General features: G+C 48.5%; 1 protein-coding gene across 7 annotated transcripts in view; it reads right to left on the reverse strand.

Annotated features, from left to right (window-relative positions):
* The window catches only part of Vps8 (VPS8 subunit of CORVET complex), a 237,908-nt gene extending 220,772 nt beyond the window's left edge, over positions 1-17,136 (reverse strand). For 2 of the 7 annotated variants that reach the window (XM_028859198.2, XM_037209870.1), the window contains exon 1: positions 17,040-17,136. The gene's annotated coding sequence lies outside the window, so the exon portion shown is untranslated. Of the gene's footprint in view, positions 1-16,863; positions 16,993-17,039 lie in introns of those variants that run through there. The other 5 variants (XM_028859197.2, XM_037209872.1, XM_037209873.1 and 2 more) reach the window with 5 other exon arrangements.
* Between the last annotated feature and the right edge of the window lie 4,843 nt (positions 17,137-21,979).

The following is a 21,979-nucleotide window of genomic DNA, read 5'->3' on the forward strand; positions in this document are numbered from 1 at the left end:
ACTGTTACACAGAGGAACCTTGTCTTGAAAAGCCAAAAAGAGTCCAACATCATGATAATTCTCAAGGCTTTTTCCTCTTAAAGTTATTCTCAAAAACTAACAGCCAGGGACCATTTTAAAAAAAGGCATGGGGGGCTGGAGAGATGGCTCAGCAGTTAAGAATTATGGCTGCTCCTCCAGAGGACCAAGGTTCAATTCCCAGCATCTACATGGCAGCTCACAATGTCTGTAATTCCAATTCCAGGGGATTCTACACACACAGACAGACATGCAGGCAAAATACCAATGCACATGAATTGTTTCAAAAGAGAAAGAGAAATATACTATATAAACAGCAGTGACCACCACTATAACAGTGGTCAACTGAACACTTTAGCAGTGGTTCTCAACCCAATGCTGTGACCATTTAATACAGTTCCTCATGTTGTGGTGACCTCCAACCATAAAATTATTTTCCTTGCTACTTCTTAACTACTTTTTTTGTACTTAACTACTAATTTTGCTACTGTTAGGAATCATAATGTAAATATTTGTGTTTTCCAATGATCTTGGGCGGTCCCTGTAAAAGGATCATTCAACCCCAAAGGGGTCTTGACCTACAGGTTGAGAACCACTGCTCTAGAGTGTGGCCTGCACTGGACTCGGTTCTGACCCATCTACCAAGTCCAGGAATCTGCACCGTGCCAATGCTGTCAGCATTCAGACCTGCCCTTTGGGGAACCTGGCCAATGAGCAGGCGACAAATACCATGGCCTGCTCAGGGTCCTGACAATGTCATGCACTCATTGCTATGTGTTCTCTCTGCACACGTGCTACATCCCCTCACAAAAGGGCGGGGCCGCCCACTTTCTATTCCTGCAAGGTCACATCTGCACCTCCCCCCTTTCCCGTCTCTTTTTCTCCTCTTCTTCATCTTCTCTCCTCAGCTTCCTTGTCTCCCTTCCCCCCAGTAAAACGCTCCACGAGAGTGCAGTCTGCATGGTGTAGACTGTATGTAGAGTGCAGTCTGCATGGTGTAGACTGTATGTAGAGTGCAGTCTGCATGGTGTAGACTGTATGTAGAGTGCAGTCTGCATGGTGTAGACTGTATGTAGAGTGCAGTCTGCATGGTGTAGACTGTATGTAGAGTGCAGTCTGCATGGTGTAGACTGTATGTAGAGTGCAGTCTGCATGGTGTAGACTGTATGTAGAGTGCAGTCTGCATGGTGTATCTGTAGAGCTCCTCGGGTCCCACCCTCTGTGACCGCCGCACGCCACTTTTAAAATACAACAAATGTTCTTTTCCCTCTGAGGGTCCTCAGAGGATGCTCTTAAGGAATGTCTTCCTAAACACTGTCTGGGTACTTCCCTTCTTTTGATTCACTAGTTAACTTACCACTGCAAAAATTAAGTTTTTTAAATTTACCATATTGCAGTAAATACCATGAAATCCTGGTAGGAAATGACGTTAAGTTAGCCTTGCTTCTGCTCATCTTAATCCAAGTATTTTTCCTCTGCTTCTTTGTTTTGATGTCTTGTAAGGAAAAGGACCACGATCTATTGATTAGAATCATTTTCTATGAGCTTTCTCTAGTGAACGATCTCACTTTTAGCAGCCCGACAACGGCTCTAGGGTAAAACTCCAGATTCTGAGCCTATACATAGGCTCTCCCTGCTTCCTTCTCCATACAACTACCTGAGCTGTTTACACCCAGCCCTTCAGGAATAACTTCCATCATCAGACACACTGACGCAGGCCTGCAATCCCAGGCAGCAGAGGTGAAAGGCATTCACTATGAGTTCACGGCCAGCAGTTGGAATGAAAATGGCTTTCATTCCCCCTCCACTTCCCATTCTTTTCTTCTATACTTAAGTTCCTTCCTTCTTTGTGTGCACTAGCCAACTGGGACTTGGGTATCTGGTCCCCCAGGAATGTCCTTTTCCCAAGGTCAGGCATTTAAACAAAACTCCCCATCCCCTCAGGGGCTTGAAGAAAGTTCCTGCTTGCTCCAAAGGCAGTCATTCTCCTTATCTCTGGCAAGATGAACTTGTGGCCTTTCCATTAACATATGACTGTGGTGCCTATTAACTTGTCAAGGTCAATGAGAGCCTCTGGGCCCCCTCAGTCCCTGCTCACAAGTCCCCTTTCTCCTGGTCCCATTGAACCCTGGGAATCTTTCCCCTGTCACTGCTTATCCTGGCTTTCCCAGGAGACAGCCTTGACAGTTTGAATGAACTGTTTCCCTTTTCACCCGGGGTGGCTATTCTGGCTTCTTTACTGCACCCATTTTCATGCATCCGGTGCTCAAAACCCGAGAGGCCCATAAATGAGCTCCCCTTCCAGGGGCTCAGCCTCTCCTAGCTGAACCAAACTGCCCATTTTGCCCTCCTGGGGGCAGAACACTTGCCTGTGCTGGCTTTTGCCAGCCAACATATTTGGCTCCAAATTCTAGAGTCCAGCCCCTTCACCTGCTCGGTCTCTCCCCACCTACTTGGTAAGTATCCTCTCTCCTTTCTACACCCTTTGGGGGAGTCCACCACATGGGCATCTCCCTTCTACACCCCTCAGGGCCCCACCACGCGGGCATCTCCCTGCAGTGCCCCACCACGCGGACAATCCTACTTACTAAGACACTTGCACCTCTCCTGCTGTTCCCCCACCACCTGCTCTAACCACTTGTCTCTCCCATTCTCCCCGTAAGTGTCACCTCAGAGCTCCCTTCTCCGTCTACTTTTACTACAAAAGCCACACCACTGTACCAGGAAGCTTCTTCTCACCCTACTGGGGCCCCAGCACATGGAGTTCAGGTGCCTTACTCAAACCTACAACCTAACCTGGCATGACCTCTGTGTCATTTTGTCCTCTACTGTCACCCCTGAGGAAAAGAAGAGGGTCTGCTCGGCTGCTCGGGTCCACAGAGATGAGATCCACTGCACAGACAAGTCCCACCCAGTAGGGAGGGGCAGACGCGGTTCCGTCAGACTCCCACTGGAACTACCAGGTTAAATGCTGAGAATCAGTCCCCAGGCAGGGTAGCCCAAGGCAAAATGGTTACTTGCCTTCTGGCTGGCCTCCAAAAGGCCTCTCATGAGGTAATTAATTCGATAAATTGAGGGAGGTCACCCAGAGGCTGGATGAAAATCCTGCTGAGTTCCTTGCCCAACTTACAGAGGCCCTCCTCGGTTTACAACGCTAGATCCTGATTCTCAAGAGCGCCTGCTTGTCCTCAACTCTCACTTCCTCTCTCCCTGCTGTTAGAAAGAACTTACAAGGCTGCATGATGGCCCTCAGACTCCCCAGGGAGAGCTGCTGAATGTGGCATTTAAGGTGTTTAATGGAAGGAAGGAGCAGGTAAAGACAGAAGAAGCTTCCTGTGACAGACGGAAGTGCCAGCTCTTGGCAGTTGCCCTAAGATCTCCCCCAAAGATGATGGGGCACAAAAGAACTCCACCTGAACTTGCTTCGAATGTGGCAAAGCCAGCCACTGAGAGAAACACTGCCCTTCACCTCGCCTGCCCACAGCAAGGACTCTGTCCAGACTCTGGACCAGCAGGACACTGGAGAGCTGATGCCCCACTTTGCCTAGACAAGGTAGGCCAGTCGCCCAAGTTCTTCCTCCACAGGAGAGTCTGTCAGATCTTCTGGGCCTGGAAGCCAAAGACTAAGGCTGCCCTGGGACCTCTGCCCCCAGTGACCACAGCAGAACCTGGGATGATTGTCCAGGGAGCTGGTAAGTCTATTTTTAATAGATTCGGGAGCTACTTGGTCTGTACTTCCTGCTAACTTCAGTGAAATGTATTCTCCTCAGATCTCTGTGGGTGCTGACAGTGAGCCCCATCAGCCAAGGGCTACATGCTCCCTTCTCTGCTCCCTCTGGGGCCACCTGATAGCCCACTCCTTAGTGTAAGAGCCAAACTCAACCGGTAAGCCTCACCTACCCAAGGACCAGGAAACTTCCCGGAATGCTGAGTTGTAGTTCTTGGGAAATAACAAAGCCATACGGGAAATACAGTGGCCATATGGTTTTGTCCTTAAAAAGCCCGACTCGTCGCCACTTGCCGGATCCCGGAGAGTGAACCTGACCAGAGTTCATCATGATCAGTACTTAATTAAAGCTTGCTTTCAAGTTTGGCTCAAAATTATAGAACTGGTTTTTCTCTAGAAAATTTCCTAGGGATTGCCCAACCCTGTTATTGGGCAAAGATATCATGATTAAGTTACACTTTTCTTTTTCCTGTTTTTTTTTTTTTTTCCGTTTTACATAACAACCACAGATCCCCCTCTCTTCCCTTCTCCTGCCCTTCCAGCCTTCCCCCCTCAAGCCATCCCCTAGTCCCTCCTACAAGAAGGTAAGGCCTCCCAAGGGGAGTCAGCAGGGCCTGGTCCATTCAGTAGAAGCAGGTCCAAGCCCCTCCCCCTGCATCAAGGCTGTGAGAGGTGTCTCACCATAGGTAGTAGGCTCCAAAAAGCCAGCTCATGCACCAGGGATGGATCCTGACCCTACTGCCAGGGGGCTCCTTAAGCAGATCAAGCTATACAACTGTCTCACTTATGCAGAGGGCCTAGTCCAGTCCCGTGGAGGCTCCACAGGTGTTGGTCTAAATTTCATGAGTCCACACTAGTTTGGTTTGGTCATCTCTGCAGGTTTCCTCATCATGATCCTGATGCACTTGCTCATAGAATCCCTCTTCCCTCTCTTCGACTGAATTCCTGGAGGTTGGCCTGGTGCTTGGCTGTGGATCTCTGCATCTGCTTCCATCAGTTACCGTATGAAGGCTCTATGATGACAGTTAGGGTATTCATTCACTGATCTGATTATGGGGTAGGCCAGTTCAGGCGCCCTCTCCACTATTACTAATAGTCTAAGCTGAGGTCATCCTTGTGGATTCAGGGGAACTTCCCTAGCATACCTCTATCATGGTATCTCTTTCATTGCTTTCCTACTCCATCCCTGTTCCAGCTTGACCATCCTGTTCCCTCATGTTCTCATCCCCCACCCCCTCCCCTCTATTGCCCCTCACCCCCAGCTTACTCATGGAGATCTCATCTATTTCCCCTTCCCAGAGCAATCCACGAATCCCTCTTAGGGTCCTCCTTGTTTCCTAGCTTCTCTGAAGCTGTGGGTTGCAGTCTGGTTATCCTTTGCTTTACTTCTAGTCTCCACTTAGGAGTGAGTACATACCATGTTTGTCCTTCTGAACTCCCTCTGGAATTTTTCCTCTTCTCTTAGCCTCTGAGGAGCTCCCTACTAACATTAATGATCCACCCGACCTCCTACCAGACTCCCTTGTTAACCCAAAAGTATGGGACACTTCATCTCCCTCGGTGACCTTACATCAAGCCGCCATTAAGATTCTACTCCGGAACCCCACCTGCTACCCCTGTCATTCTCAATACCACAGTCCTTTAAAAACACAGACCCAGGGCTTAAACCTATCATACAAAGGTATTCTCAAGAGCACTCACCCCATAACACCCCTTTCCTGCCCGTACTGAAGCCTGACAGTTCTCACCACCTAGTCCAGGACCTTGGGACTATTAATGCAGCTGTCGTTCCTATGCCCCCAGTAGGTGTATGTCATCCCCTCACCCCTATGAGCTACTCTTCTTCTCCATTCCTTTACACTCAGATTTACATGATCTCTGTTTCCACCTGGGAGGATCCTGACACTGGTATGGCATCCCAGTTTACTTAGACTGTCCTTCTCAGGGGTTCTGAGACAGCCCCCATTGTTTGGCCAGTGTCTGGCCACCGACCTCCTCTCCCTGGATCCATCCCCCAGCTTCCTAACCCACTGTGTAGACAACCTCCTGCTCTGCAGCCCCTCACCCCCGCTGTCAAGGCAACACACTGCCCAGCTTCTTAATGTGTTAGGAAACAAAGGATACATACAGAGTCTCCCCTTCCAAAGCTCAACACCCTGCCTCTCAGGCCAAGTGCCTAGGATCTGTGCTATCTCCTAACAGACGTGAACTTACCCCCGATCGCAAACAGTAACTGTGGTCCCTCACGCCTCCAACCACCGAGGAAGACTCTCTCTCCCTCCTTGGCCTGGTGGGGTACCTTAGAACCTGGATTATAACTCTGCTCTTCTCGCTCAGCCCCTCTATGAAGCAGCCAAGGGCCCCAACTGACCTTGTCAGGTCTGCTTTCTCTCGCCTCCGGGATGCACTCCTACAGGCGCCCCGTCCTGACTCCAGCTGACCTTGACCTCTAAGAGTTTTGGGACAAAAGGGAGGACCCACCTTTGCCCCTGTTGCCTGCCTTTCCAAACAGCTGGACACAAGAGTTAGGAGAGGGCAGCCTTGCTTATGGGCACTAGCAGCAGCCTCCCGACTGGCCCAAGAAGCTTCTAAGCTCACTTTTGGTTGTCTTCTCACTATGCCAGCTCAGAGATCTCCTATCACACAGGAGTCTCTCCACTCTGTCACCTTCTAAGCTTCAGTTTTTTTCACATTGCCTTCTTGGGAAACCCCGATATCTCATCTGGTTCCTGCCCTCTGCTTAACCCTGCCACACCCCTCCCCAAGACCACTACCCTCACCCATTCCTGCCTACAGTCACTTGAAACCCTTACCTACGGAAATCCACAACCTTCCGCTTCCCCCCTGCCACATCCCGACTGTCCTTAGAGATGGAAGCTCATCTCTCAGCTCCAATGGCTCCACCAAGCAGGCTATGCCACAGTCTCTCCTGACCAGGTGGCAGACTCTGCCACTCTACCACCAGGCTCTACTTCTCAGAAGGCGGAGCTCAGAGCCCTAAGGTGAGACGGTTTCTGCCTCACAAGACAAAAGTAAACATGTCACTACACACACAGACTCTAAGTATGTTTTTCATGTTCTACACCACCATGCTCCCATTTGACAGGAGAGAGGTTTCCTCACCACCAGAGGGACACATGTTACCAATGGGCCTCTGACCCTAAAGCTGCTGGAAGCCTCTCACCTTCCCAAGCAGGCAGGGGTCACCAGACCCTGGCTAACGACACAGCCTTGGGAAATGCTTTTGCCGACCAGACCACTGAAGAGGCAAACCAACAACCCTACCCTCCTTTCCCTATTCTCGTCCTGTCCCCATCTGAGTCCCCTCGACAGGCCCTCCAAGCTGGGAGCTGTCATGGGCCCTCAGGGTTGGCTCTTGTTACAGGACTGGTACTATCCCCCTGACTCACAAGCGAAGTCCTTCCTGGTGGCTATTCACAAATCTTCTCACAGAGGGGCTCAACCTCTCTACCGATTCCTCCAATCCCTCTTCTACACCTGCCTTTCTGCCTTCCTTGAGACTACCACCCAGGAATGCTCCACCTGCACTAGCACCTCCCACAGTGGGTCTTCTGACTCCCTCCTCCCTTTAACCCACACCAGCTCCAGGGTTGTTTCTCAGGGGAGGACTGGCAGATAGATTTCACACACATGCCTCCTAACAAAAACACAAATACCTTCTTACTATGGTTGACACTTTTTCAGGATGGGTAGGAGCTTTTCCTACTACATCCAAGACTGCAGAAGTGGTCTGTTCCCACCTCATGAATAATGTCTTACCCAGATTTGGCTTCACTCCCGCTCGAATCAGGGCCACGCCCCCTGCCTTCCTCAGCCCTTTTGAGTTGATGCATGACCGTCCCTTTCTTCTAGGAAATCTACCTCCTCTGGAACCAACCTCATTCTGTGACTATTTATCCTCTCTCACTCTCTTGAGACACCTTCCCCGGAACACTCAGCCCTATACTGATCCTATCACCCAAATCATATTACCAGGAGACGGGGTTTATTTGAAAGCCTCTTGCCCATAGGCCTTCAACGCACGCTGGACAGTTCCATATCTGGTCATCCTTACCACACCAACAGCAGCTAACTTCAAGGAGTTACAACTTGAATCCACCTGTCACAGCTCTAACAGGCTCCTGACCTCTTATCTGATAAGTACAGCTGCCAGTCTACGGGATCTCTGAAGCTTAAGCTCTCTCGCCTACCCTGAATGGCTCCCTTTCTCACCTTCTCCCTGGGGGCTCTCTTTGTTCTCCCAACCTCCCACACAGCAACACCCAGACAAGCAAGCCTGGGAGTTCCAGACACAAGCCATACAAACTAACAGATTCCTTGGTTCAGCCTTCTGTCCAGCCCCTGGCTGCCTCTCAGAGATCTAACCTTCGACCCACAAGCAGCCTGTTTTCCCAACTGCAGAAAGGAAAATCCCAAATACCTTTGTTTTCTCCAAGACCAAACAAACCTGGCCTGCACTGAGGATCCCTCCTGGTGTGGATGCCCATATTGAAGCTGTAAGTAGCATGACTCTGAACCAGGGTAGGGCATACAGCCTCAAGAACTCCACCATGGTCCATGCCAGGTGTGATCACCTTCACCATCTGGAACCCCTGTGATAAAAAGTGGCTCCAAGGGGCTGTGGGGTAGATCTACACCAATATGGCGAGGGCTAGCCCCTCTCTCAGAGGGGGAGTGGTAATTTTTAGATCTCTCAAGGAAGCACCTGCCACCCTTCTAGATGACATGGCATGGTAGAGGCGATTCAACCGTCTGAAATCATCCTATAGCCCAGGCTGCGTGAGACCTCTCTTAATGCAGCCTTTTTAGAAGACTGTTCTAAGTGAATGCCTGAGGCCCCTCTGCATTTATGGCAGGAACAGTGGGCTGCTTAACGTAACTTCACGTTCCTTTGTGTTCCCTTTCAACAACCCCTGGTGGCAGTTATTCCTCTCACCCATGTAACCCTAAAGTCTGCGTTCTGTAACCGCAAAAGCATTTCTTCTCCCTCATCACCTCGGTGCCTCTTAATTCTCTGGAGACACCAGGTGATTGTCTCTTCGACGTCCATTCTCAGTCCTGCCCTCGTCAGCTCATAAAACATGCCACTTTCAGGAACCTCACTTGCCCCAGAAGGAACCCTCTTCTTGTCCCAATTCAAGTTTTACCAGTGTATAGGCAAATCCACTCATGGTCCCCATTTCCCTACTCTGTTACTTCCCCAACACACCGCATACACGGAAGGAGAATTCTATACTCTCCTCCAAGTCTCACACAGATTGACAGGCCATAACCCTCCCTGTAGTGGTCAAAATTAGTCTGTCAGCCTCAGTGGCTACTATGGGTTTGGTTGCAGGTGGCGTGGGTCACAGTCTGTTATCTATTTCAGCAGATATCCACCCAGCTAACAGATACCATCCAGGAATCAACACCGGCTCTGCAATGACTCCAAAACCAGATCAACTTCTCTGTCTCTGGTGGTCCTACAAAACCAAAGGACCCTCAATTTGCTAACTGCTGACGGGGTGGGGGGGGTGTGTGGGGGGGGACAGCTGCCTCTTCCTCATCTGCTACTGTGAAAACCAGTCTGGCCAGGTGAAAGAAAGGATTAAAAACTCACAGGAGCTAGGAATGACTCTATGGCCACTAGAGGCCAATTTCTTTGCAGAACTCTCATTTTGGTCTCCCATAAGCCCTTGGCTCCTGCACCTCCTTGGCCGACTGATTTTTGTATTTCTTGTAATAATGACCACTCTCTGTCTCTTTAAGCTCTTCGAGGAAAGAATCAGCAAAACTACCCGGGTGGCACCAGGCCTCCTACCATTGCCTACTGAGTGCTTGCTTTGTAGCAGCATTCCAGACTTCTTCAAAGGGGCCTGTCCTTCCCTAGCCTCAGAGAACCCCACAGAACCTGGGAAGTGAGTGAAAAACCAGACATTTCTAGCTATTGCCTGACACATACTCCCCAACCCCCGGCCTTCCCAGCCTCTTGACCAACATTCCAACCTTCCAGGTCCCTACTTCGCCCCAGTTCAGCAGGAAGTAGTTACAGAAGAGACTACATCACCTCTTTATTTATCATCAACAAAAGGTTGCTATGTCTGGTGCCCCAAGAAAGTTCTTTTCCCAAGGCCAAGCATTTAGACAAAAGTTCCCATTTCCTCAAGGGCTTGAAGAAAGCTCCTGCTTGCTAAAAAGGGAGGCATTCTCCTTATCTCTGGCATGATGAACTTGTAGCCCTTCCATTAACATATGACTGTGGTGCCTATTAACTTGTCATGGTCAAGGTTAGCCTCTAGGCTCCCTCAGTCCCTGCTCACAAGGCCCATCCCAGGTCAAAAGCCCCCCTTTTCCCGGTCCCACTTACCCCTAAAAATTACTCCCCAGTCACTTCTCTTTGCGTTCCTAGGAGAGAGTCTTGGCAGTTTCAAATAATTTTTTTCTCTTTTCACTGACAAAGTGGATATTTTGGTTTCTTTACTTTGTCCATTTCTATTCACTGGGCATTGCCTTACTCCTGAATCTTCTAAATCTTGTAGGCTGTTCTCTCTCTCTCTCTCTCTCTCTCTCTCTCTCTCTCTCTCTCTCTCTCTCTCTCTCTCTTTCTCTCATGTTCTCTTGAACTTTGTTCCTTGCTCCTCTTTCTTCTCTGCTTAGGAGCCCAGGATGGCCTTGAACTCATGATCCTCCAAGCCTATGCTCTCAGTGCTCATGATTATAGGCAGGCTCATGATACCCTGCGTAAGGCATGTTTCCCTTAGCACTGTCTTGGTACCTTCCTTCTTTTGATTCACCAGTTAACTTACCATATGACTATGCCTTGTCTCTCCAACTACGCAAGAAAAATGGAACCATAATTCTAGATCTCTGGGCTTAATAACATGTATACTACATAGATATCCAATAAATACTTGCTGATTAACACAAGAATTGAAAAGTAGGAATAACACCTGTGTTGTAAATTAAACATACCTGTAAGGATTATGTCCTTAATTATATCACCAGCCTGTGACGGCGTCCCAGCCTAAAAAGCAGGCGTGCCCTCTGTGCCCTCTCTCTTTCCGCACTCTCTCCTTCCATATAGCCCCCTCCTCTTTCTTTCTCTCCCCCTCCTCTCTCTCCCTTTCTTTCCCAATAAAGCTCTAGAAAGTTAACTATGGCTCGTGACTCTTCAATCACCGATACATCCAGTACTCTCCTCCATCAGCATGGCCGCCACAGGCGACGGCCAGCCACGAGCGCCACCGCTTAACCAACATTTGGTGCCATTCAGACTCGGATAGACCACTGAGGACCTACTGTGACCGCTGCTGCTTGCCCCCTCCTCCCCCATCCAGCGAGACCACGAGCACACGCACATCCCTCGCCTCTGCTGGACCCCCACACAGCTACCACTACTGCTACGGCCATGATTCTTCACCACAGTGAGTGAGTCCGCCGTTCTCGTGGCTGTAGTCTGAGCTATATTCTTTGTGATGGACACCCCAGGGGTTGTCCTCAGGCTGTGCTGGCAATGGCAGGCATTTTCACTCCTGATGAGGGGGTCAATGCTGTCTCAGGTCCACTGTGGACCAACTGCAGCACAGCTGCAGCCTTTCCCATTCCTTGATGAAGAGGATGGCAAACTTGAGCTGATTCATAGGTCTCTCTTCACTCTCAGGGATGCCTGAGATTGGAGTCTGATCCTAGTTTGTTATTTTAATTTTTTTATTTTTCTCTCAGCTACAGCCATGGGACAAAGGGGCGGATACGATACATTTACCACCTACATTGGCAGGTGGGGGTGGGCACAGCGTAAACCTGGCCACATAACAGCTTCGTGGTACCAGTAAATCTGGCTGCATAACAGCATTTCGGGAACTTCTGCCAGCAAACAGGCAAATAAAAGAGTTACTTTATCCCCAAGCTTTCTGCTAAGGGCCCAAACCTTTCTACCCTCCCCCCCCCCCCCCCCCCCGCATTTCTGCGTCTGCTACGTGCAACCTTTTCTGTCTGACTTCTGCTGGCAGTGGGCAGGCTCAAATGGGCGGGCTTGGATGGCTTCTATGGACTCTCATCCTAACTCACCTTAACTCCACCCACTCATTCTCAAACGCCTTGAGAGACACAGACAGGTCTGGTAGCGGCTAAGATCCATACAAATAAGTTTACAGTAGTCAGGATGGCTCTTATGCCAAAAATCAGCCTATAGCCTCAGACAAGTTGCCAAAAGGTGTAGAGAGTTGCGTGCAGCCACGCCTCAAAGATGGTGCTGGCTTCCGCGCCTTCCACCCTCCCAACGCTGAGTGCTCTCTGTGATAAACAACTCCTTATTTGGCTTGCTTCCAAGTACCTGGACCTATCTGCAGTATCCACGTGGCAGATTGGGGTTGGCTGCCCAAAAGCTATTTAGGTTGTGGGTTGGCTTTCCCCGGGGTCAGAAGTCAGAAGATTGTTTCAAGGTTCCTGAGTAAACTGCTTGGAGAAGAGACTGGTGTTGCGTCTTCCTTGCTGGTCGAGGCGGACACGACAAAAAGGATCAGTTTATAGTCAGCCACAAGCGCCGCCACTTAACCAACAATACTGGTGCTGTTACCTGTGACTGTTCAGTCTCAAGGATTGCATTTGACTTGGAGTGTACAGAGATCTGCACCACAGTAAGACAAATTGCAACTAGGTCTACTTCCATGGATGCAGCCAGACTCCTCCCAGCAGCTCCTACAATCTGAGGTTCCCTGTGTTCACTGCTTTTAAGCCATTCTCAGTTCGATCTACTTCCTGTTCACAGTTCAAATTGTGAGCTCAGCTGTTCCAGCAGCCCTGAATGCCTGCCTGTTGTCACACTTCCATGCCATAACGGTGATGGACTCTTAATCCCTCTGGAGCCGTAAGCCCAAACAAGCCCTACCCTCCCCGAGTTGCTTTTGATCATGGTGTTTTATCACAGCAACAGAAAATAACTAGGATACCATTCTACTCCAAAAAGCTTCCCACCTGCATCTAAGACAGTTTTTTTTTTTTAATCTAAAAATGTTTTCCAATGATCTTTCAGCTTCTGATACAAACTCCATGACACAAACTCCATGATCGCTAAAGGTTTTATGGGTTTTTTTTTTCACATTTACTCAGCTTACTCATGAAAATAAAGGAACGTATCATACATCTCTTAAATTTAGAGAAACACAACCATTATCTACAGAAAAGAAAAGGAATGATTCACACAGCCAGGGTATTCCATTCAACTATGTTTCACACAAGTGCAGAACAGGAAATGGATACCTGCTGTCCTTTTGGTCAGTCCCAGTTCATGCACGCTCATGTAAAGGCTGTGGAGGGCCCCAAACAGCTTGATCACACAGCCGCCATGACAGGTTTAGAGGCCCAGACACAGCTTCTGTCACAGGCTTACTGGCAGGCAACACCCAGACCCAGGAAAACCATAAGCTGACCACACCCAGGGAGGGCCTACCAGAAGGGCCTTCCCTAATGGGAAGTACCTGACATCCCAAACATTTCAATCATTAGATAAGGTTAGATAAGATGGCCAGATGTCCCTGAGTCTAGCACACACCTATTTCTATTTTACAGGTATCCCTAGGCAAATGTCAGCCAATCAGGGTCCTGAACCCTGGAATTCCCCTCACCCCAACCTCTGCTATGATAAAAACTCTACCCTGCCTGGACTCAGGGCTCTCTGCTATATGGTTTTGTTTTTTCAAGACAGGTTTTCTCTGTGTAGCTTTGTGCCTTTCCTGGAACTCACTTTGGAGACTAGACTAGCCTCAAACTCAGAGAGATCCACCTGCCTCTGCCTCCCAGGTGCTGGGATTAAAGGCATATGCCACCACCACCCGGCCAAATATATAGTTATGGCTTCTTTTTTTTTTTTTTTTTTTGGAGACAGGGTTTCTCTGTGTAGCTTTGGAGCCTGTCCTGGATCTCACTCGGTAGAACAGGCTGCCTTGAACTCACAGAGATCCACCTGCCTCTGCCTCCCAAGTGCTGAGATCAAAGGCGTGCACCACCACTGCCCAGCTGCACTGGAATTCCTAAGAGCACACGTCAGTCTTCCTGGAATGCCTCAAAGGTACTCAGTTGGGGAAGCCACTCTAATCATGTGACTTTGGTGGTGCCACCAATCATGTGCCCAGGAACCGAGCCAAGAAAAGTATGCACAGGACATCTGTCTCCAATCTGGTCTGAATCAAGGTTCTTCCGGGAACTTGTAAATACTGAAGGCAAGAGTTTTCTCTCAACTCTGGGGTACACCGGCTTAGAGGGGCCATCAGGAGCCTGTTTTCACACTACGTAACAGAACAAAATGAGAGATGCAGCAGGAATCTCAAAGAGTCTTATTAATAAAATCAAACCTGAGGCCAGTTATTGGGGTGAACACTGGAAGATCAGAGAAGCAGAACAAGCCACAGCTTCCTCACCTCGCCACTTCCTCAGCTGATCCTGTTTCCTCAGACTGGAAGCCTCTGTGTCCTCATCCAAATGGATCTCAGCTGAACTGCTGCTCAAAAGCCTGAAAGCTTAACCAGCCAAAAGCTTCTAGTTCCTGGTCTTCACGCCTTATATACCTTTCTGGAATCTGCTATCACTCCCTGGGATTAAAGGCTCACTTCTTGGGATGAAAGGCGAGTCACCATGCCTGGCTGTTTCCAGTGTGGCCTTGAACTCACAGAGATCCAGGTGGATTTCTGTCTCTGGAATGCTAGGATTAAAGGCGTGAGTGCCACCATTTTCTAGCCTCTGTATCTAGTGGCTGTTCCGTTCTCTGACCCCAGATAAGTTTATTTGGGTGCACAATATTTTGGGAAACACAATACCACCACATTTCCCCTTTTTTGTCTAAAACCTGCAATCAGAGAAACAGAGATGGGGACTGGGACCCTGGAGGTCCTTTATGAGAGGGGGAGAGGCACACAGAAGCATCATTCATTCATTGTAATGACACCTTATCACATCTCAGGCTTGTAAATTAATAAATCACTTTTGGTTTAAGTGCATCTGCATTGATTTTCTGACACTTGGAACAGAAAGAGGTCTAACTTTGAAAACTATAATTGTTACCAATGTAAGCATGAGAAATCAACAGTGAGAAGTCCAGGATAAACCTACAGCTGCTGGCTCAACCACACAATGTGCTTAGGATGCCATATACAGTAGCCCAAAAGATAACTCAGTCCAATCTAAAGGAGAACAGACTGGCCTCATAAATATACAAAAGGGTGACTGGGAACTGTGGATGGGGAAAAGATGTCATCTACTGTCTATGAAACCTAATAAACACACCAAATTTAAAACATATTTCACACTGAATTGGAAAGACAGTTCAGTCAGTACAACATCTGCCACGCAACCATGAGGACCTTGGTCAGTGATTTGATGGCATCTGTCATTAAGTCCCCAAGACTTACAGGAAAAGCCAGGCCAATGGTGGCCCAGTGCTAGGGAGATGGCCGACAGACAGACAGATCCCACAGGCCCTGTGACCTGTCAGCCTAGCCTACAGAGCAGGCTGGGGGTCTCAAAAGCAAGGTGGGAGGCCATCAAGATGTCTCTGTGGTCAAGTTGGCAACCTAACCTTGATTCCCACATAAAGGTGGGAGGAGAGAATCTTACAAAGTTGTACCCTGACCTCCACATGTACACCTTGGAAGGCACACATGCACATACATAATAAAGTTTAAATTTCCTGTTAAAAAACAAAAAAGGTAAATCTGGGGACAGGGCTCAGTCCGTAAAATGCTTGATGCACAAATATGGGGACCTGAGTTTGATATCCCCAAAACCTACATTAAAAAGCTGAGCGTGATGGCACAAGCCTGTCATCCCGGCACTGGAGAGATGGAGACGCAAAGATCCCTGAGGCTTAACTGAATCAGCAAGCTATGCACCAGGCAACAGGTCTGTCTCAAAAAATAAACCAGAGGGTATGGGGGGACGGCTCAGCTGTCTGGCTGAAAGCTGCCAGAGATGGCTTAGAAAGTATACTGGTGTCACATAAGACCAGAGGTTGATTCCCAAAACCAACCAGATGGCTCACAACAGCCTATAATTCCAGCTCCAGGGTTGTGGAAACCTCTTCTGGGCTCTGGGGGCACCTGCATTCACCCCTATACTCACACATACAAAAAAAAAATTAACTAAATCCAATGTCAACCTCTACATGCATATATACACACACATGAACACTTACACACAGTCACAAAAAAAGGTAGACATGCGAGTGCACACCATGCACACACACAAAGGCCTTCTCCCATCACAATAGCTAAAGTGTCTATGGACAATGGGATAAAGCTAAGAGTCACCAAAAATATTCCAAATGCTGGAAGACAGAAAGCACTCACCGATGGCCAACAGTCCAATTACAAAGGAAACACATGAAGAAAATAATAAGCATCTCATTCTGTCTGAGGTCTGTAAAGAATTTTCTCACATAACTCAGGCACTTCAACCATACAAAGCCCAACAGTTCAAACAAAACTGCTCCATTTATCTTTATTGTGTATTCTACAAGCCAGGTCAGCTATTGCCGGATGATTCAATGCTTTCCTGCTTAAACGTCAACATGAGCAAGCCCATGACTTAAACACATGTGGGTCCCCCACTCTCTTCTAAGTTGGAAGCACTTCAAACACAGAAGTGTAACACAAACCCACACACCACGACGTGCAATTTTCTCCCAAACAGAGACACCTGGAATAGAGTTAGCAGCACAAGGCAACATCTGTGCTTATGTTACTTGGCGCTTTGCTGGGAGGACGGGGAGGGGGGGCTGTAGTATGGAGGGAGGCGGTGAGGGATGCAGCGGAGTGGGCCGTTCAGTCACTAGGAGCCCCGCCTACTCTGTAGCCACTCGGGATCACCCAGCACAACCCTACTTTCTTTGAAAACACCCCCACTTAGCACACCCAGGCTCTGGGTCGCTGCGTCCTTCTGTCCCCGTGGGCCACACCTGCACAACTAGCCGAGGCAGAGGGGTGCCCCCAACTTCCACCCTGAGGCCCTCGGGCGGGGGGGGGGGGTGCACTTGGCAAGGGGAACCGACCCCACGCTACAGGCTGCGCATCGGTCCCTACAGGGGTGAGCGCCTCCGTCCCGAGCGGCGTGGGAGGGACGGCACGCACCTGCGAGCCTGCGGACCCCGGCGGGAACTACTGACCCAGTCCGAAGCCGGCCAGCGGGGGCCGCCGGGTCTCCAGGAACCACCGGCGCACAGCGCCGTCTGCGCACGCCTGCTGCGCCGCCCCGCACCCGCCGCGCCGCGCCGCCCCGCCCCGCCCCGCTCGGGGACACGCGTTACCTGAGCCTGCGTCCGCCTTGCCGGGACCCCGGCCCACGTGACCCCGAGAGGCCGGCCCACGCACGCGCAGTCTCCGGCAGCTCGCCGGCGCGCTTCCGCTCTCATGCCGAGCGACGCGCGGCGCTGGGCGGTGCGACTCTCTGCACCACGCCTTCCTTAAAAGGGGGACCGTCCGGCCTCCGAGGACGGTCACCGTCGCCGGGGCCTCCGAGCTGGGGCACAGGCTAGTCCCGAGAGGTCCTCAGAGGGGAGAGGAGCGTCCCTTTCAGCCCCGATCAGTGAGTTCAGCTGGCCTACCAGAAACTGACCCCCAAGCCAGGGGTCGTGGCTTATGCCTGCCATCCTAGCACGCAGGAGCCTGAAGCAGAAGGATCCTAGTGAGTTCAAGCTAGCCTGGGATACAGTGAGGCCCTTCTCAGATTCGATAGATAGATGATGGATGGATAGATGGATAGTGCCTGGAGGGAGGGGGTGGGGTGGAATTAATTTCGCTGCATTTGGTAGTATCTACTAATTAATTTTCTTTTAAAAGGCAAACCCAGAACTGTCCGTTTTGGTGGGTAGTTATTGGGGGGAAGCATTGTTTTTGCAAATAAGCTTGGATACTAAAAGCTATTATTTTCCAATTTATCATTTTTTTTAATTCTTTTATTGGTGTTTTGCCTGTGTGTGTATGTCTGTGTGAGGGTGTTGGGTCCTGGAGTTATAGACAGTTGTGATCTGCCATGTGAGTGCTGGGAATTGAACCCAGGTCCTCTGGAAGAACAGTCAGTGCTCTTTTATGTTTCTTTTACTAATTTGCTACTAGAATAAGATTAAAACTTTCAGGACAGTTTGGCTTTTACAGTTAACACTTAGGTATCATTAACCCCGGGAGGCAGATACTATTTTTGGTGGGTGCGTCTGCGGCCCAGAAATTAGGAAGTGGAGTGGAGGAAGATGTTTTGTGAGGAGTTACAGAAAATGCTCAGTATGGCTGACATCAGTTGAGTGTCAACCAGGCTTACTATACTTCTCGGCCTGGGACGGATCCAGAAGTGGGAAAGACAAAGGCCGGTCCTGTAGGTACTTCCTGTAGGTACTTCAGGGCTAAGAACTTGGCGGGCTGATTACAGTGATATAAAGAAACTATAGGGTTGTTTAGGGTCATGATGAAGGAAAATAATCAACACCTTGGCTAGAAAGTGGAACTTCTGTAGGCAGAAACCTGAGAGACTGCCTAACTGAGGGAAAGTGGCATCAGGTACAAGCCAGGGTGAGTTTAGGGACCAATGCTGGCCTGATGTGGCCAGGGTATGGGCAGTGGCTTTCAGACATCTTTAATTCACCCACAGAAACACATCTCCGCCATGACCAAGCGTGTGTAATATGTGTGTGCACTGTGACAGGAGAGCCCGTCTAAAGCAGGGTAGAGGGGTTAGTGATACCAGAGCCCTGAGTGCCAGAGAACTCAGGCTGTTCCAGGCAGAGAGCAGACACATGGGGAGCTGGGTTCTAGGAGATGCAAGATGGGAAGCTTGTTGATGGACCTTTTCAGAATATTTCTGTGGCAGTCATGCACTTATTCTGGATAACTCCAGAGAGCAAACCTAAGCGTTGTGGGCGGATGTCGTGGAAGAGCAGATTTCATCAAGCTACCTCCGACATCCCTTCAGTAACAGCCTTTCCTTACTCTCGTTCACAGTGGGAACAGCATCACGTGCTTGCATGTCCGGTGCTTCTTAACTAAAATAAAAATAGTGTATGCTTATTATAGAAAGCTTGGAACATTCAGGAAATATTTAAAAATAAAAACTACCCATATTTCTCTTTGAGGCCTACTTTCATTAAGTCTTTTTCTTTGGAGAATTACTTTTTATCATTTTTTTGGTTTGGTTTGAGGGAGAGTTAGCGGTGAAATTTTTATTTTTTACTTTGTTCTTTGACATATGTAGAATACATTCTAACCCCTGTCAATCCTCCCACCAGTCCCTTTCCCAGATTCATGACTTCTTAACGACCTTTGACATTTTAAGACTAGCGGTGGTGGTGCACGCCTTTAATCTTAGCACTGGGAGGCAGAGGCAGAGGCAGGCAGATCTCTGTGAATTCGAGGCCCGCCTAGGCTACAGAGTGAGTTTCAGGAAAGGCTCCAAAGCTACACAGAGAGAGCCTGTCTCAAAAGAAAAAAAAAAGATTTTTAAAATTTTTATTTTATGCATATGTACATGTGTACCAAGTGCATGTCTATTGCCCTAGGAGGCCAGTCAGATGGTTGTGAACCACCATGTGGGTGCTGGGCACAGAACCTGGATCCTCCGCAAGAGCAGCAAGTGCTCTTGACCACACATCATCCCTCCAACCCCAGGGTTTTTGTTTTTTGTTTTGTTTTGTTTTGAGACAGGGTCTCTCTCTAACCCAGGCTGAGCTTGAATTCACTCTGTAGCCCAAACTGGCCTCAAATTCATGATAGTCCTCCTGACCTAGCCTCCCAAATACTGGGATTAAGTGCTAAACCCCTATGCCAGGGAAGTCTTAACATTTAAGAAATCTTGAGTTTGGGAGATTGCTCACTGGGTAAAAGCATTTGCCACCAAACCTGGCAACCTGAGCTTGATCCGCGGGACCCACACAACAGAAGGAATTGTCCTCTGACTTCCACGTGTGCACAGCGCTGTGGCATCTGGCACATGTGCATCACATATACACAAGTAACAACGTAACTTTACAAACCTGTGTAAATACTATGAAATATATCCTGTGGAATTGAGGGTGTAGCAGAATGGTATGGTGCTTGCCTAGTGTGGGGTTTGATCCCCAACACTGAAAAGAAAGGCCATACATTTTTATTTTTTGTTTTTCAATTCTGGGTTTCTCTGGGTAGCCCCAGCTGCCCTGGAACTCACTGTGTAGACCAGAGTACTGGGATTAAAGGTGTGTGCCGCCACACCCGGCTCAAGGCCACACATTTTATAAAGCAAAAACTGCCATAAATATTGAGTCTTCTGATGGATCTGTGCAAAGTAAATTGAAAATCTTCAAGAAAAGCTAGTCACTGTAGGTGCCATTAAGAGCATTTGTGATCTGTGAGTTCGAGGCCAACCTGGTCTACAAAGCGAGTTCCAGGACAGCCAGGACTGTTAACACAGAGAAACCCTGTCTCAAAAACAATCAAAGTATTTGTGATTCATAAGAGGAAGTCAAAATACCAACTTTACCAGACACTTAGAAGTTAATGGATGGCATTAGTGCAGGTGTGGCAGAGACAACCTGAGACGAGAAGTTTGAAGAGGCAGCTGAATTGATCTCGTAACAAAACCTCAGCAAATGAGGAATTGCTTACAACACAATGATGAGTCGAATCCAGTTAACTGAGATAGAACTACTTCCGGTGAGGATTCTGTAAACACAGTCAGAATGAGAAAGAATTTGGACTATAAATGTAGGCAAAAAGCAGAGTTTGAGAAAGTGGGTTCCAATTTTGTCTGCTGTGGGTCAAATGTTACCAAATAACATCCCATGCTGAGAGAACGCTCCCATCGATTCAGAGCGCCTGACTTTAGGAAATGCACGGCCACCCCAGTCTTCAGCAACTACACCCTGATGAGTCAGTCAACACTGAGGCAAGACCCTCACCAGCAACAATGTTACCACTCTCTGAAGGTCCCCTTGATTGTTAGCGTTTCTTAGCAATTCAATTGGCATTTCGTTTCTGACCGAGGTGTGTATACGTTGTCTTTTTATAAAGTGGTTGAATACTGACTATCCTACAGAACAGTGTGAATGTAACTTTTACACACACTGAGGAACCGGAAAGGTGGTGTGGCTGGCTGCTGCCTTGTTTGCTTCACTGCAGTCCGCAACCAAAATCACAGTCTCCCCAGAGATCACCTGGACTTCCGGAACCAAAATCACAGTCTCCCCAGAGATCACCTGGACTTCCGGAACCAAAATCACAGTCTCCCCAGAGATCACCTGGACTTCCGGAACCAAAATCACAGTCTCCCCAGGGTACACCTGCACTTCCGAAACCAAAATCACAGTCTCCCCAGAGATCACCTGGATTTAATTCCTTTCATTACTCCACTACTTGGACATGTGGGGGCTTCTGTAGTTCACTGTTTTCGCATTTCCATGAATATTTTCATACAGAAATCTTGCCAGTAGCTTAAAATTATTTCCCTAGGACAGAAAGAAAGCCATATTCAAAATGACTGATTCAAAGGTTTTAAAATCTAAGTCCACCAAATTGCTTTTTACGAAGGTCAGGCAAGATTTTATTCCCAAGTAAGTGTCGAAGAGTGCCCATCACACATACCCACCAGCATTTTTTTTTTAAGCTTTGCCAATTTGACAGATGAAATGGACTCTCATTTTAATTTGCACTGGATTAATAGTGAGGTAGAAAATCTTTACAAATGTCTGAACCCTCTAGTTTTTCTAGGAATAAAATTCCACTGCCTATGTTTGGATGTGTGGTGGGCAAAGAGAAGTAAGTAAATTTTCACAGACTTGAAAAATAAACAACAGAGAAATTTAAAAATAAAGGGTGTGGTCACCCAAGGCATAATCAGACTGTTTTGTTTTTTTGTTTCTGTTTTGTTTTGTTTGAGACAGTCTCTCTGTGTAGCCCTGGCTGTCCTGGAACTCACTCTGTATAGACCAGGCTGGCCTTGAACTCACAGAGATCTGCCTGCCTCTGCCTCCCAAGAGCTGGGATCAAAGACTTGCACCACAACACCTGGCCAGCAAAATCAAATCATGTTGTGGTGTGCCATTGTTACCAAGGTTTGGTGGGGAAACTGAGTCACCACAAAGCATGTGACTAAATACACTCATGTTGTTGCAGTCAATACATTGTTGGTGTTTTGGGGGTGACCTGGTTTCAGCAGTGTATCATTCCTTGTGTTGAATCAGTATGGCAGATTTGAATTTCTCTTCATTTGGTAGTTTTATTTGTA

The sequence above is a fragment of the Peromyscus leucopus genome, chromosome 12 (assembly GCF_004664715.2).
Source record: "Peromyscus leucopus breed LL Stock chromosome 12, UCI_PerLeu_2.1, whole genome shotgun sequence".
In the NCBI taxonomy this organism is placed as follows: Eukaryota; Metazoa; Chordata; class Mammalia; order Rodentia; family Cricetidae; genus Peromyscus; species Peromyscus leucopus.